At 45.8% G+C, this 15,051-nt stretch overlaps 1 long non-coding RNA gene across 1 annotated transcript in view; it reads right to left on the reverse strand.

The window, feature by feature from the left end:
• Positions 1-2,857: 2,857 nt before the first annotated feature.
• Positions 2,858-15,051, reverse strand: part of LOC110352112 (uncharacterized) — a 55,902-nt gene continuing 43,708 nt past the window's right edge. Inside the window, exons 15-17 of the long non-coding RNA XR_011803783.1 lie at positions 9,038-9,549; positions 8,535-8,643; positions 2,858-3,739 (exon numbers count right to left, since the gene is read on the reverse strand). This is a non-coding gene — a long non-coding RNA (uncharacterized lncRNA). The remainder of the gene's footprint in view (positions 3,740-8,534; positions 8,644-9,037; positions 9,550-15,051) is intronic.

The following is a 15,051-nucleotide window of genomic DNA, read 5'->3' on the forward strand; positions in this document are numbered from 1 at the left end:
CCCAACTGCATTTTTGGAGTTGAATAAACTTAGAGAAAGTTCACAGGTAACATGTGATCTGTAATTTCATACAATAGCTAGCTGTAAACCCTCTGGCTGCGTTAATTCAGAAACCAAAAAAACCCCAAGATACATTTCTTAAAAAGCAATTAAGAAAACCCTCCCAACAGCACACAAATGAACAATCTCAGGTTGCACATAACACAAAACACACCCGGCATTTTAATTCCTAATAAGCAGAGCAATGCAAACACAACTACAGACATTGTTTCCTAATTAAGAGAACGTACCCCGGGATGTTTACAGACCCCTATGGAAATGCATAGACATTTGGTTGCCTAGCAAATAATGGAAGCTGAAAGCTGTCTCAGCTAGGACATTCATGATTAGGCTGGCAGGGGTGGAAATAAAAGCTCCAGGAGCAAATGTAGGGAACAGTCCCACACTGACCCAGGAAAGGCAAAGACAGTGCTAAGGGGAGTTATGTAGAGGTACGCCGTAACAACGATTTCTATTTGGATGTTAGCTTACCACTACTCAGCATGTGCAACAAGCTGAATTCAGACTGCCTGTAGGAAGGACCTGGTGGAAGCACCCACACATGGATGCTGCTGTGTGGCTTGGGAGCTCCTTTCCTTCAGGGCACGATACTGCTGGGCAGATGGTGCATTTGTGAGAAACTAGAGTCCAGTCGGCTCCAGCGTGAGGCAGCAGTGTGTGTGCAAAAAATCAACCAGAGAGGCTCATTTGCCACATGGAGGTGAGAGCAAAGAGATGCACGTGGCACACCACCTACAGAATGTGTTTCCTGATGGCTGGGTAGCAAAATGCTTCGGACAGCTGGATTTATGAGCCTGCACCATTCGTGACTGTGGCCTGGGTCTCTGAAAGGAGAACCTCCTGGGGTCTTAGGCTCAGCTGTGTCTGAGAACTAGTTCATACCAACCCCCCAACCCTGCCTTTGCTTCAAGCCATGGAAAGCAAGTTCCTATGCTGCTGGCTTTTGTGTTTCAATAAACAAAGGAATTTAAACGAACAATTTAATTTTTACTGCCATTGGGGCTAGCTCCAAACTACACATTCTGAAGTTTTGTTTTCTTTGCTGTCACAAGGAAACTCTTGTACACAGCAGCTCTACTTCCAAATTATAACACCTTCATGCTGATGTTGGTTTCATCCTCTTGGGAAGGGGAAATAACAAAGCCTGGCTCAAAGGAACAACATGTTTTCCTTCAGGTTAAGTGGTCAAATAGATGTGGGAAGATGGATCATACACTTGCTTGTGAAAGGAACTGTTTTCCCCAGCATCGTCCCCCATTGTGGTATTGGTTACCACAGAACAAACTTTTTCCATCCCAAATACAACAAAGAAGTACATCAGACAGAACTACCTCCAGACTATGTTGTCCTTCCACAGCATTCCTTCACCCTGGAAAAGCAGAAGGAAACCTGCCTGTATGGCAAGCCAATCACACAGCACTGCTGCAAGCATTTCCTGCCTTACTAGTTTCACCCTCTGTGCTCCTACAGCTGAAGGGTTCCAACTCAGAGCCTGGGTTTGAAAGGGGAGAGGAGCATAAGTTTGCTGGGATTTAAAGGTTGCTCCAATTTACAGGAGCTCTTAGTGCCCTGTCATATAACTTAAGTTACCAAGTTACTGGATATAACTTTAAGAGAATTTGGTTTTAACCTGAAACACTGAATTTTGTGTGTAGAAAAAAAACTTTTTATTTTATTTTATTTTTTTTATGATGAGGTGGCAGGAAACAAGGTAAAATTAACTCCATAATCATTAGCCAGTTCTGCTCCTGGCCAAACAATTTCCATGATTAGTAAGTGGTGTTTGCAGCAGTTCTAATCCCTCTTTGAGAAATATTTCAGATCAGCAGTTTTCAACCCTCTAGAAATTTCTTTTTCCAGTGCAAATGCGAGGCTTTAAATCGTGAATTTTAACCTGCTGATATCACCTCTCGTACCCATTACAGACCTGCAGCAACAGTCCACTGCCCTCACTAGGTCACAGCTGCTGCTCATATAACTGGCCCTATTTGTGTCACTCAGCACCAGCATTTCTACACAACTAGAAATTTTGCCTGCCTTTATTTTAGCACACAGAAATATAAGGTGTGGTGAAGCAGGGGGAAGGGATGTTTGCAATGGCTCTAATCTGCGAAGATGGTTTCCAGCTGCATTTCACATACGATTTGGGGTTTGGATGAAGTTTTGACAGAATTTCTCCATGAATTATGCAAGAGGCTGCTGGAACGCTGCGAGTACACAGATGCACAAAGAGACTTGTTCAGGCAGCGCTCAGACAACACGCTGCCATCTGACACGTGAACCAAATCAAAGCCCACTCCACGCTGGGGAGGGAAAGGGAGCAGTGGACCCCAGGGCTGTGGGGTGTCGAGGTGGGGAAGGCAGGCTGCTTGCAAGGAGGTGCTGCGATGCAGCACTAGATGGTGCTGTATTTTAGAAATAACTTTGCCTTGTGGGTGCTTTGATAATTGGATGCGAGCTCAAAGATGTGGCAAACACATACACATGCTCCTTTTAAGACACTTTCCTGCTCTCTCCAAGGAAAGTATGGGTTTGTTTGCTGGCTGGTTTATAGCATGGGATTTAATATGGGTTATTGACTTCACAGCTGCTGAGTGGTCAGTTAAACTCTCCAAATGTTGCTGTTTTCCCTTGGGTAGATAAAGGCAACTTCAGGGCACCACGTAGAGTGTCAGGAACAACGTTGTGTACCCATGTCTGCTCATCTCTAACTTAGCCTCTTCCTCCTGATTTACACTGGTGATAATCTCCAAAAGTCCAGCAGCAAACTCGTGCTTAGGCTTTGTTATCCCTCAACACAAGCTCACAGCTGGTGTTCAACTGCCAAGAAAGCTGAAACTGGGTAGCATTGGGCATGTGGCTTGTGCCAGGAATGTCCACAATGGTGCGTTTAGAGCAGCATCCTTCCTAGGGTTGTCACATTGCCACAGGCTGCATGATGTGAGGTGCTAGAACCCATCATGTCCCTGCTGGAAGCAACATCACTTGCTGAGGTAGGGCTGTTCAGATGTGACGGGGAAGTCACGGGATCCCAGGTAAAGGGAATGCAGAAATCTTTGAAATTAGTGGCCTAAAAGTCACATCTACAAGGAGACAGGCTGCCTCCAGGGTTCACTCCTACTGCTGTTTTTAACTGTCCTTCTGCTGGATCCGTTTGGTGTGTTTCTAAAGATGCCGGACACGGATTCAAAGCTGGCCAGTTACCCTCACTCTCAGCCACTCCAGCAGGCATAGCAGGCACTCTGCAGTTGGCTGCATCGAGCAAAGCCTTCTAGGAGCTCTCTCTGGGATAGGAAGGTCTCAGACACCTGCTTATTGCAGTGAGCTGTCCAAGGAGGAAGACGCACTCTCTTTCCTCCTAACTCCAAGCACAAGTAAGTTTGGTTTCCTGGCTACAAACAGGGCAATCCAAGCCAGGAAAGGGTAATTAATGTCAGAAAAGATCAGGGACGCAGTGCAGCAGAGCTCACTTGGCAGGAACACAAAGTAGGGAGGGGGAGATGTCTTTCAGTGAATCTGCTAAGTGCCAAACCAGCCATACAGTTGGCTGGGCCAGGCTGTTAACCTAGGAACCAGTCTCTTCAAGGGGTCAGTCAGCTTTCTCTATAGGGCATCAGCAGCCTAAGCACAGTTTCTTAGGAGGTAAGGATGGACCAAACACTTATTTTTAAATATGAGCCTGTAAAAAAGACCATGTAGAATGGAGGCTGGTAAAACCAGGGTGTCTGCAGGGATGCTCAGCAGAGGCCCAACTCTGGCTGGGTGCTGAGCAGCCTATCCCACTATAAAGCATGGCAAAGTTTAGTTTGGCAGGAGAGGCGGTGTCTAGCTGCCAGGGCCTTGGAGGGGAGTTGGAAGCCAAGGAAACACTATTCCAGTGGACTGATGCTTCACTCAGAGTCAGCCATTAAATGGAGATGGAAGGTTTGTGATCACATTTGCTTCATAGTCTGCAGAAATCCACCTTGTACAGATCTCCCACAGCAGATAAAACTCAGCTATAGGATATACTGTGCTCTAATCCCAAGAAAAGCATAGTAGCTAAAGGAAATGAAGCCATTCTAGGGCATGTCTAGGAGCCCCCCAAGATACATCCTCATGCTGTGGGAATTAGCTCTGCAAGAGTTGCCTCCTCTTATCCCCAGGTCCCTGTGCCATCTCTAATAGGGGAAAGGATGCCATGCTCAAGGGCTATGTACAAATTGGAGCACGGATAAGCAGAAAGAGGAGACTGCCTACGGCAGAGAGCAGGACAACAGAATATGTCATGTCACACCTGAGGATGCTATTTTGAGAGCTCAAGGCAGGTTGAAGGAAGTAGAGTTATTCTGCTCGCTGGGGAAAAAATGTTGGAAGGGGGCTGGCATCTCTCCCAGACTGGAGCGAGTGGTGCTGCAAACAGCCCAGGAAAAACAAAACACGCTTCCCTTTTGTAGGGAAGAGCAGCCAAACTGGGACTCACAGCCTTGGCTCAGAGTCCATCCACAAAGTGTCTGCCACAGTCTGCCCATGGGTTGCGTGGGCTGTTGGTAAGAGTTTGGGGCAACATGACCAAGCCCTCAGAACCTCTCCCTATCCTGCTCACAACTAATTTTAGCAAATAGTAGGAATCAAAGCACTACAGCACTCCAGGCTTTGACCTCCCCTCACTCATCTGTCAAACAAATAAGCTATCAGGGGTACACCATGCCACAGCCTCCCATTCTCTTCCAGTCTCACACTGTTCTGCTTAGTTCATCCAGTTTTCAGTTCAAGTTTTGTCTTTGCTACTTTGGCTGTATCAAGCACAGTATTTTTACATGGGATTCACCACATGTTCTATCTAAACAAGGCCTGTCTTCTATCTCTATGATTAAGTCTGTGGAAAGGAGACAGATCTATAGAAATCCTCAACAGAAAATACATAATAGGAAGACATTAGGGGCTACTCCCACTACAGATTACTTCAGGGAAAAATGAAAAAAAAAACATTTAAGGTTGCTACTGCAAGCTTCAATGCTGGAGGAAAAACATCTTGAAGCTAAACTGCAACAGCCCACAGCTTGGGGAGAGAGTGACCAAGGGACTGCCATGCTGGGGTAACTTGTCTTCCAAGATTATCCCCTCAGAAAGCCAAGCTAACGCAGCCCACTGGCTGGCTCTGCAGAGATTTTAGATCTTGCAGCAGGACAACCTGATGGCCAGGGGACACTTTTAAGCAGAAGGGAGAGGTAAAAATCCTGCTTTCAATTAATTGCATCACAGGGGAACCGGAGGGCAATTTGGATTAAACTATTAAGGCTCTTTCAATCAGTTCCCAAGGGAAGATCCGAGCATGGAGAATCCAGCCAGGAACAGCAAAGAGGGGAGCGAGAGAAACATAGTAAGGGTTGTGAGGAGGGACTGACATAAATGCCCTGCATAAAACCATGGGTTCACACCCATCTGGACCCTGCCACTGCCAGCAGTAGGGATGTGGGGAGGTTCAGGCAGCTTTCATGAAACCTGTTGCTTGCAGATAAGGGGGTCATTAGAGAGTGATTTATTGCTTGCTGACCTGCCTGGAGATCCCTCAGCAAAAGAAAGAGTGGTGCCCTGCTACCCTCATATACCCGGTTTGTGTGTGGCCCAGTTTCTAACTACTTATAAAGTAGCCTCTGTTTTAGAGGATCCAACTTCTCAGTCTCTCCATGGGCAAAGCCAGGATTTTTTTGGGTTCGCGCCTGTTGCTGTCTTTGGGATCTGCCTTACTGCTCCTTCTTGGATTAGAAAGTATGCACTACTGGCAGCTAGAAGCAAAGTCTCCTCTCCCCACATAATGCCAAAGACTCATTTCTTCTCTTCAAGTTTAAATAAAGCTCTACTGTTTTGAAGTGCTATAAAGGGCTGGCTTTTGTTCTGTAACTACTGATCAGAGCCTTGCAGCTCCAGGCCATCAGGCCACCACTCAGCTCCTCTGCACCCCACAGCCAGGCCAGCTGCCCCTGGCTGGACAGGGGAAGCATCTGTCTCACTCCCACTTGTAGGACCAGTTAACCAGACTGGATCCCCTGCTGGGAATCAGCCTAGAAACTGGGGTGAGCCAAGTGCATCTTCTGTATCCAGCTTAAATTCCTAAGGTACAGCATAAATACCTGACTGAGGCTGTGATATGGCAGCTTTTTTGGCAGGACTTGGCGGCTATGGACTTGGGGGATGGCTCTAGTAGTGTTTTCAGGCTTTAGAGGAGCCATCTTGTGCACAGAAAGCAAAAGGCAGATGAGCAGAGAAAAAATTCGGTTTGATGAAACAAAACTAGTTTGTTCATGGTATATAATAAGAAAAGTGGCCTGGTCCAGACTATATTCATCACTACACCTAGGAGCAACTAGAACAAATCTATCCGAGTTCAGTTTATTAAAATAACATCCCCCCCAAAGTAGCTGGAAATCCTCTGTATCTGCATTTTCGTTGTGTCCTTTCTCTGCCTTTAAAATTCAATGAATGCCAGATGTCCCTGATTTTGCTCTCCAGCAAACAGGTATCTTGCCCAAACCATCCTTTTCAAATTAGACACCATTTGCTGCAAAGTTAGTTTTATGAAAGTGAAAAGAGGGCAAATGGGAAGGGACAAGTGAAACGCAAGAACTGCCGGCATCTATCATGTGCAAAATGACTGTGAAGAAAGTGGGGGACATGCTGCAGCTGTCATGGCAAACAGCAACAGATTGAGGGCATGGCATAAAGATGCACAGAGCTCTAATGAACAGGAAGAGCAAAGCCAGAGCTACAATTTTATCCTGTGTTGATATTCTACAAGAAAAATGATCACAGAGCGTTTATTGTCCCCTTAACAAGATCAAGCTTAATAACAAAGCTACACATGTTATTTACTACAATGTTTGCCTATTGCATAAGGCAGAAATATCTGCTGCCTGGATCCTCGCTGCCTGGTGAGGTCCTTTCTCTAGGAAGGTGGGTGGAAAAGACCCCAAATCCATGTTTGCATGAGAGATTGATGCTGGGGAAGGGCACGCATATGTGGATTACACTGGGCACCAGCTCAATTACAGTACAGACAGACAGGTAACACAAAACCCAGCCCATCATGCTGCTCCCCTTGCCCACAGCCCCTGCACAGCTCCCATACTCTACAAGACACTGGTAATGAACAATCCACAATTTGCATAAGGCAGCTTAACCCAAAGTGGGCTGTCATGGCCAGCAGGCTCAGCTTCATATCGGAGTGACTCCCTAGCAGGTCTGCTTAAAGTGCCTGAAGGCTTAATGTTCATAGTGCCTTTTCTGCATAGAGCCTGAATCCCATCCTCGTACAGAAGCCTTGAATAGAAGAATAGGTGCCTATAATGCAGAGAAATAGAGGCTACAGGAAAGAATGCAGAAAGATGTGAGATGCACAAAGAACAGCAGAGAGGACCTGGAGCATCTGGGCGGAGTAACAAGACTCCAGAGCTGCAGGGAGCAGTGGTGTGGAGTCTTTTGCTCAGACAGAAGAGACACACAAATGGGCAAATCACAACTCCTGTACTTGGTGGCTTCGTGCTCCAGCACTCTCAGAGCTGCAGCACATGCTCTTGTTATATGCATTTTCTGGAGTGCTCCCCCTCAGCACACTCCCTAGTAGTGGCATGTTCTCAGCAGTCTTGCTGTAGAGAGCAATGGGCTTGTTACTGCTCACTTGCTCACACTGTGCTCCACGACCTGAACCACTTGAACTTAAGCCCTGCTTGAACAAGCGCACTGTAAGCCATCTCTCCCCCAGCTTTCTTCCATGTTTATGAGCTTCTGCTGACTTTGTCACCTCCTTGCTCCAAAGAGGAACAGGAGGGAAAAAGAAGATCCTCACATTTAATTTTCATAAGACACAGTATCTGCTTTTATCTTATCTTATCCACTAGAATATGCCTGGGTGTCAGGGAGAGGAAACTGGCCCTGGCTCAGCAAAAGCAGGAGTTCCAAAAAGTCTCCCAAACACAGCACAAAAAAGAAACATCTTTATCTGTCAGGCACTGTTTTACAGTTACACCCTGTGGGTGCACATGATTGATTGTTTGGGTATGTTTGCCACATGTGAAAGCATCCCAGGAGCAGTCAAACAGGAATATGAAACTACTGTATTCTTATACTGATATAATTTTACCTCCTCATTAATCTTTTAAACCTCCAAAAGACATTAAAAGCCTGCATTTAAACAAGGTGTAGAGGACCTGGGCAGAGTGATGGAGGACACACACGAGCCAAGTAACAGGAGAGGAAGGTAGGAGATATCAGTGCATATCAGCAGAAAGCAGGGTTTGGAGGGTACTGGGGACATAGAAACCTAAGGTGGCTCAGTGTGGAAAGCAATGGCTGATACTATGAAGAAATACCAGGACAAAATAAGTAATACCAGACAAAAGCTGAGCGAACATCTTACTTTGTGCCATTGGCCCTGGTAGCAATCTGCACGGCCTTCTCTGCTCCTCCACCATGGCAAGCTCTCTGCTCCCTCTTACCTGATGGGTGGTGCTGGCCAAGCTGGGAGACATGCTGCCTGAGCAGAGTTTGGGTCCAGATGCTGTCAGGTTGGTACTGCAGAGTCCAGCTCCAGCAGAAAAGTCCACACTGTGAAAACAAAGTCAAATCTCCCTGAGCAGCTGATAAAGGAGAAAACAAAACAAATCAAACAAACAAAAATGGGAGAAAGCAATTTTCTTCAACTTAAAAACAGTGTCTAAGCAATTCTGTCATGCTGTTCAGGTCATGCTGCTGCCATGCTGCATCAGGCAACATTCCTTGCAGCACTGCTGATGCAATGCAGAAGGAAATTAATTTCTGATGTGCCAATTACTCACCAAAGGCTTGGAGCATCAAACATACTCTCAGTAGCCATTTCACAGGGCAAAATGCTTGCATGGCCCTTGCATTGGTTTAGCTTCTGAAATTCTACTGAACCACATTATCATTGTGTTGCCAGTTTTGGAGCTGCCAGGAAAAGGTGGACCCAGCTAGCTTTTACCTGCTTTTGTTATTAGTTGGCTCAGGTTTCGGTGGTAACTCTCTGCCTGCAGAAAGCCGTATGAAATATAGCAGGGGTAGCATCTGGCTGGGAGGTCTTTAGAACAAACGCATTCATCTCGTCCTTCAGTACTGCTGTTTTACTGGCAGGTCTAGCTGCTCTTAAGTTCCACAAGACAGATTCCCAGCCCTGTCAGAGTGAATCAGTTCCTTTAATTCCTGAATTCAGTTCCTTTAATTCCAGAGTTTGAGCATGACTCTGGGATTCTGAGCCTGCTCAGGCAACGTGCAGTCCTCATCAAATAAGCCCCACAGTATTTGGTACAGCTGCTGCTATACAGGACATCTAGTGATGACTCGCATTTACAGATTAAACTGTTCATCTGGTGATTAAGTTAATTTATAAATATTGTTGTATGGCACAGATCTACTCTTCCTTTTTCTCAAACAGTGGCTGGTGGGTATGCTGCAGTTCGTGTCTCCTACAACAGAGTTAATCAACTCACAGTGCACCTGAAATTGCATAGAAAAGAGACATTTCAGTTTTAGAACCTTGACTCAAAACATCCCTGCCCATATAAAGAATCCACAGGAAAATGCTGTCAGCATGTGTTGCTGCTTGGCAGAAATGAGGTAGAACTACTCCCGTTCCCAGGCTCTAAAATCAAAAATCTCCCCATTTGCAGGGACTAGAGAGCCAAAACTGATCTTACATGTAGGAGCTGTCTTCCCCCCACCACTACAAGGTAAATGCACAAGAGATGCTGGTTTCTTCCCCAAAGAAAACACAAACACACAGACATGACAGAAAGAATAGGTAAAGTCAACACTAGAGAGCCAGTTCCGCTTCTCACTGATGCATGTGTTACCCTCTTAGAGCTAGCTGGGACACGTGTATGAAAATAAGGAAAGAATTTGGCATTTGGGCTTTGAAAAACATCTAAGAAAGCTCCACCCTACCAGCATTATTTTTTTAAATCCATTCTTTTTTCCATGGGGCAGAAAGTTACGTTATCTTAATTTAACTGAAGGAAGGATGGAATGGAAGCACAGAGAGCCCTAAGGTAACCCCATTTCAGTGGTAGACCTGCATCCTTCACCATGAGAAAAGCTTTCACCACCAAACTGTTTTGCTTCAGCTCAAGCCTGACATCCAGAATGCTTTCTCTGCTGTCTCTTAACCCCCTTTACTTCTCCTAACTTCTCCAGCAAGCAGACTGCGAGCGTACCAGCCACAGCATCTCCATTTCAAATGGTTTGGCTTTCCTTTCCACAACACTATTTCCTGACTCCTTTTTCCAATCTGTAGCTTGCTGAGCAGAGGATTAGGAGAAACTGAATCAGGCAGAAAAAGGTTCTCTCAAGGCTGGCCTGCAAATACCACCTTCTCCCTCTAATCTCAGGTACCCAGCAGCTCCTGCTTTGTACTGGATACACAGAAACCTCCCTAAATTATGTGCATGTGAGCAAAGGGATTGTTTTGAAATCAAACCTTCTGAAGTGTATCTTGATCCCAGCTCAACTTTGGACACACTGTTGAAATTTGGATTTAATTAATTCCACTTGAGTTTTGAAATGGTGCGATACATTTTTCAGAGGTTTTTTCCCCCCATTTCCTGGATCAGAGCCTCAACCGCATTCATGGAAACACTGAAGGGAAAAAAATCCCTAGCAATAATTCACCAAGTGGGAACTGAAAACATTCGCTGAAGAAGAAGGAACCTCTTGGTCTTTAGATGCTGGGAATAATTCAACCTCTCCTCCCAATTCCCTGAGGCTCAAACAGCCCTTTTTCCGGCAGAGCTGTGGTTATTTGAGCAAGCTGCCCTGGGGACAAGTGCATGTTACTTGTAGGATTTGGGCTGGGAAGATCAAGCGCATGGATTTGTAGGCAAGAAGGGTTTTGTGTTTTAATAACTGCCAACAGGCCCACAGAAGAGCCTAAGCTTGCAGGAAGAAAAGCCTGCTTGGCAGAACTCAGCTCAAATATCTTGGAAGCACGCAGGGAAGCGCAGACATGTCTGTGAGCATCATCTCCAACAGTACAACATTTTGCATGCAACGAATGTACTGATCCAAGACTCATATGATCTCCACTTTATGCTTCTCTCCTATATTGCTATTTTTTGAAGACGTTTCCCAGAATAACATGTGCCCAATCAATAATGTTAATATCACTCAATAAGCAGTAAGCCATCTTTACTGTGTGTGCTATTTGCAGCTGTACAAACAGGGCCATCAGACATGGTATTGGAGTGGTGCTACCTCCAGAAATGGAGGCTGCAGATTTCCAGGGCAGCGAGGTGTCTGCATCTTTGGGAAGAGACAAAGAGCAAACAAGGATGCTGCCACAGCATTCCCTCCATCTCCTGCAGGTAAGTGACTCTGAGACATACTTTGATTGCAATGAAAACCCCGTGCAGGGCCATGGAGGGTTCTAGCATTACCCTTCAGCTTCTCTCTTCTCCTTAAAAGAAGGTGTTGGTTTCCACAAGTGATTTTCTTCCTCTGCCTCCTAGAACAGTCCCAGCAGCATCACAGGGGCCTAGAAGGAGGCTGAAGAGGGCAGGGGATCTCAACAGGGAAACTGAACAAAAAAAAAGTGTCATTTTGAATTCTTTGCTCTTGGTGAGTTGAATCCTCTCAGAGCATCTGCTGACCTACAATTCCAGCCATTGTGGGTGGCAACGAGACCCTCTCCACTTCACCCCAGCTGTAATAGCTCGTCTCTCTGCTGGGGCAACAGAGGTTCTCCTTACACCTTGACAGAAACCAGATACACCCTCTAGGACTACAGAAGTAGTTCCAGTTCCTGATGTTCAGCTATGTTATTAACACACAGCATCCATTGCCTGAATTCTCCCTGACAAACACCGGAAACACTTAGAACCTGAACTTCCTAGACCATCCTCATGTTGTTGACAGAAAATCAAAACCAAATCCTATTTACAAACAGAGCAGGAGAGGCCAAGAAGCTCATCTGTAGAAGTGTGGAAGAAACTTGGTCCTGATATGCAATGAGCATGTTTGCAAGTGGTCTGCAGGGTGAAAATAGGTGACACAAACTAATCCCAACCAGGAGTCAGACTCACAATGAAGTCCTGAACGCTAGTCTGACTACTAGGAGAGCAGATTATGAACTAAATGCTCTCTTCTTCTTGTAAAGCACACTCAGAGCAGCAGAACGTGTTAATGCCTGGTCATCACCCAACCTCCACTCTGTGAGCTGCTAGCAGGTAAAAGTACTGCCAGCCTGCATGGAAAACACATCCATCTATTTTCCTTCTGCCATGTTTTCTCAAATCCATTACACATAAACCTAGAATGCGCAGAGGGCAATGTATACACCGATCGTATAAATTCCTCTTCAAAAATATACAGCATGACCAAAGACAAACCACAATCCCACAACTGAGCACACATACAGGACAGATGCGCTACACAACTCAAGTTTCCTTTACTGCTAAGAAATAATTTCATCAATTTTGTTCTCCTGTATTTTGTGATAGCTAACTGGGTCTCTCCTCAAGATTCCTGGCACCTCTAACGACTTCTGAACCTAAAGCAAAAGACTCAGTTGGATTCTGATTTATTGGACTGCAAACCAATAGTCACCAGTTTACCTGGTACAGCGTCTGTAGATTTTAGCCCTCTGAGTGCCACTTGGTGATGCAGACAAGAGACAGCAGCAGAATCTGGCACCTGTCTGGAACAGCCATTGTGTCCCTCCAAACACCTATAGCCCAGGAATTGGACTGGCGGGGGGGGGGTCTTTCTTCCTCAGCAACTGAACCTAATATTTTCAGATGAAGTGTTTCCAGGGTAGAAATTCTTTAACTAAACATTTTGCCACCAGTAAAATGCTTGTTCATTGGCAGAAAATATTTGGGTGTAACTAGCACCTTGAAATATAAATGGAAGACAAAGCACCTTTGTTTTGATCAACTGGAAACAGAAATGATCCATTTTGATTTGAAGTGACTTCAACTCAACAGTTAAAAACAAACTTAAAAGAAATTAAAATGGAAATGAGTTGAGGCTTTTACTTGAACCAAGATGCCTCTTAAATGTTTTGGCATGAACACTGAATTTCCCAAATCTCTTTACACTGTTTATTTCTAAATACCGGATGTCTGGTTTGCTTGGAGAGAGTGTGTGCGTGTGTGTGTGTATAAAGTATTTGCCTGGCTCGTCTGTCCCAATGTCACAATCATAAAACACAGACTTGAACTCCTGGCACTGGGGGAAAACACAGCAGACAAAGAAAGGGCAGGAGAGAGCAGAAATTATGTTTGGAACTGCTTTTCCAGTAGTATGTGCTAGGGTTCTCCTCCACAGCAATTTCTGGGAGCCTAAATCACTTGTTATGCTGGCATCACCTGACACAGAGGGAGACGGGGATCAGCACAGGGGATACGAGTGAAGACAGTTTTGCTCCTTAGACAAGCCAGTGGTTTTTCATATATCCAGATGAGTTTCTTTAAAAAGTTTTCATGTATTTCTAGGGAGGGGACAGGCTTTGTAAGGCAGAATAAAAACTTACTTTCTGAGTGTAAGCCCCGAGGGACAAGCACTGGCTTCTCACAAAAGCTTTGCCCAGCACACTCCCCAGCAGGGCAAAGCATGGAACAACTAACACTGTAACCATGTGAGGTGTCACGAGGCATGTTATTCCATCCCGGTCCTTCCAGCACCCTGAACGAAGAATCTATGGTAATTACTCATAATCAATTCCAGATTGCATTTCCAAGGACCTAATCTTCAGCTTCATAGCAAAAGCACAGCACCTAAGCCCAGCTTGAGAAAGATGCTGGTCATCTGCCATCCAAAAGGCACGAGGTGGCTGGGCAGGGAACACCAAGCCTTTGTCTCCTTTCACATTTAAGAGAAAAGCAGTGTTCTTGCTGTTGGGCTGCTGCCAGAGCTATTTCTATCAAGTGAACCCACCGTGGACAGCAGACTGTGTAGTCAAGAATTTAACAAGCCAAAATGTCTCCCCTGATATTTGGGCTACTAAAGACACACAGCTCAGCACAGCAGGTTTCTTCCAGCAGCTAAGCTGTCAGCCACGGGCGTCCCTTGCTGTCTATGCACACAGGCTGGGAGCACAAAGGGCCAGGCACGCTCTTCAGCTTAATGAACCACAGAAAGACCAAGCCAGCATGACAGCAGATGCAAACAAGAATGTAATTAGAGGTGGATTATAAATCTCTGGCTAGGTACCTGGAAACACTTGCATTGTGAGAGAAAGCAACAGCTTTGCTGATGGCATTTGGACTTAATTTAGGTCACGATTACAGACAGGGTGCTCTGAGCTGGCAGGGGTCAGATGGCAAATCAAAAACAGGCTCCTATTTGTCTTGACTCCTGCTGCTGGCCTCACCTTTCCAGCCCCACAGCCCAGACAGAAGCAAGCACTGTTTTCCCCTGGCCAGCTGGTGAGCAGCGAGTGTGGTGCAATTCATGCTCACTCTACTTGCACTGTGTCTGTCCGCAGAGCAGAAAAAACAACAACATAGTTAAGTTCTTTTGCTCTAAAGAACATTTTTAATATCCAAAAAGCAGAGGAGAGATCTAAACCCAGCAGGGGGAAAGCACAGGTCAGCTGCTCCACAGGGAACCCCAGCTGAAGCCACGGGCCCTGCATACTCAGGGAACATTCAGAGAACCCAGAGACAGACTTTTGAAGAGACCTCCATGCCACTCTGCACCTCCAACTCACAGCCTGGAACATTTCTGGTCAGCCAGGGCACCACCCCAGAGCACGGCAGCTCCAAGACCTCTACTGGCGTGTTTCTATCTCTGTACAAAATGGGGTAAGTTGCACATGCTGGTGGGGAGACCCTCAGCCAGGAGAGAATTGGTGGAATATGTCTGCCCACAGGAGCACTATTTCTGTTCAGAGCTGTTCATCTGCCTCGTGATACAGCTCCCAGGTGGATCTTTGCCAAGTTTGGGGCTGTCACTGGAGTGTTTCTTGCTCTTGGTGTTGAAATTTGAAAACATCTACTTTGA

Source organism: Anas platyrhynchos, chromosome 16, assembly GCF_047663525.1.
Source record: "Anas platyrhynchos isolate ZD024472 breed Pekin duck chromosome 16, IASCAAS_PekinDuck_T2T, whole genome shotgun sequence".
NCBI classification, from domain to species: domain Eukaryota; kingdom Metazoa; phylum Chordata; class Aves; order Anseriformes; family Anatidae; genus Anas; species Anas platyrhynchos.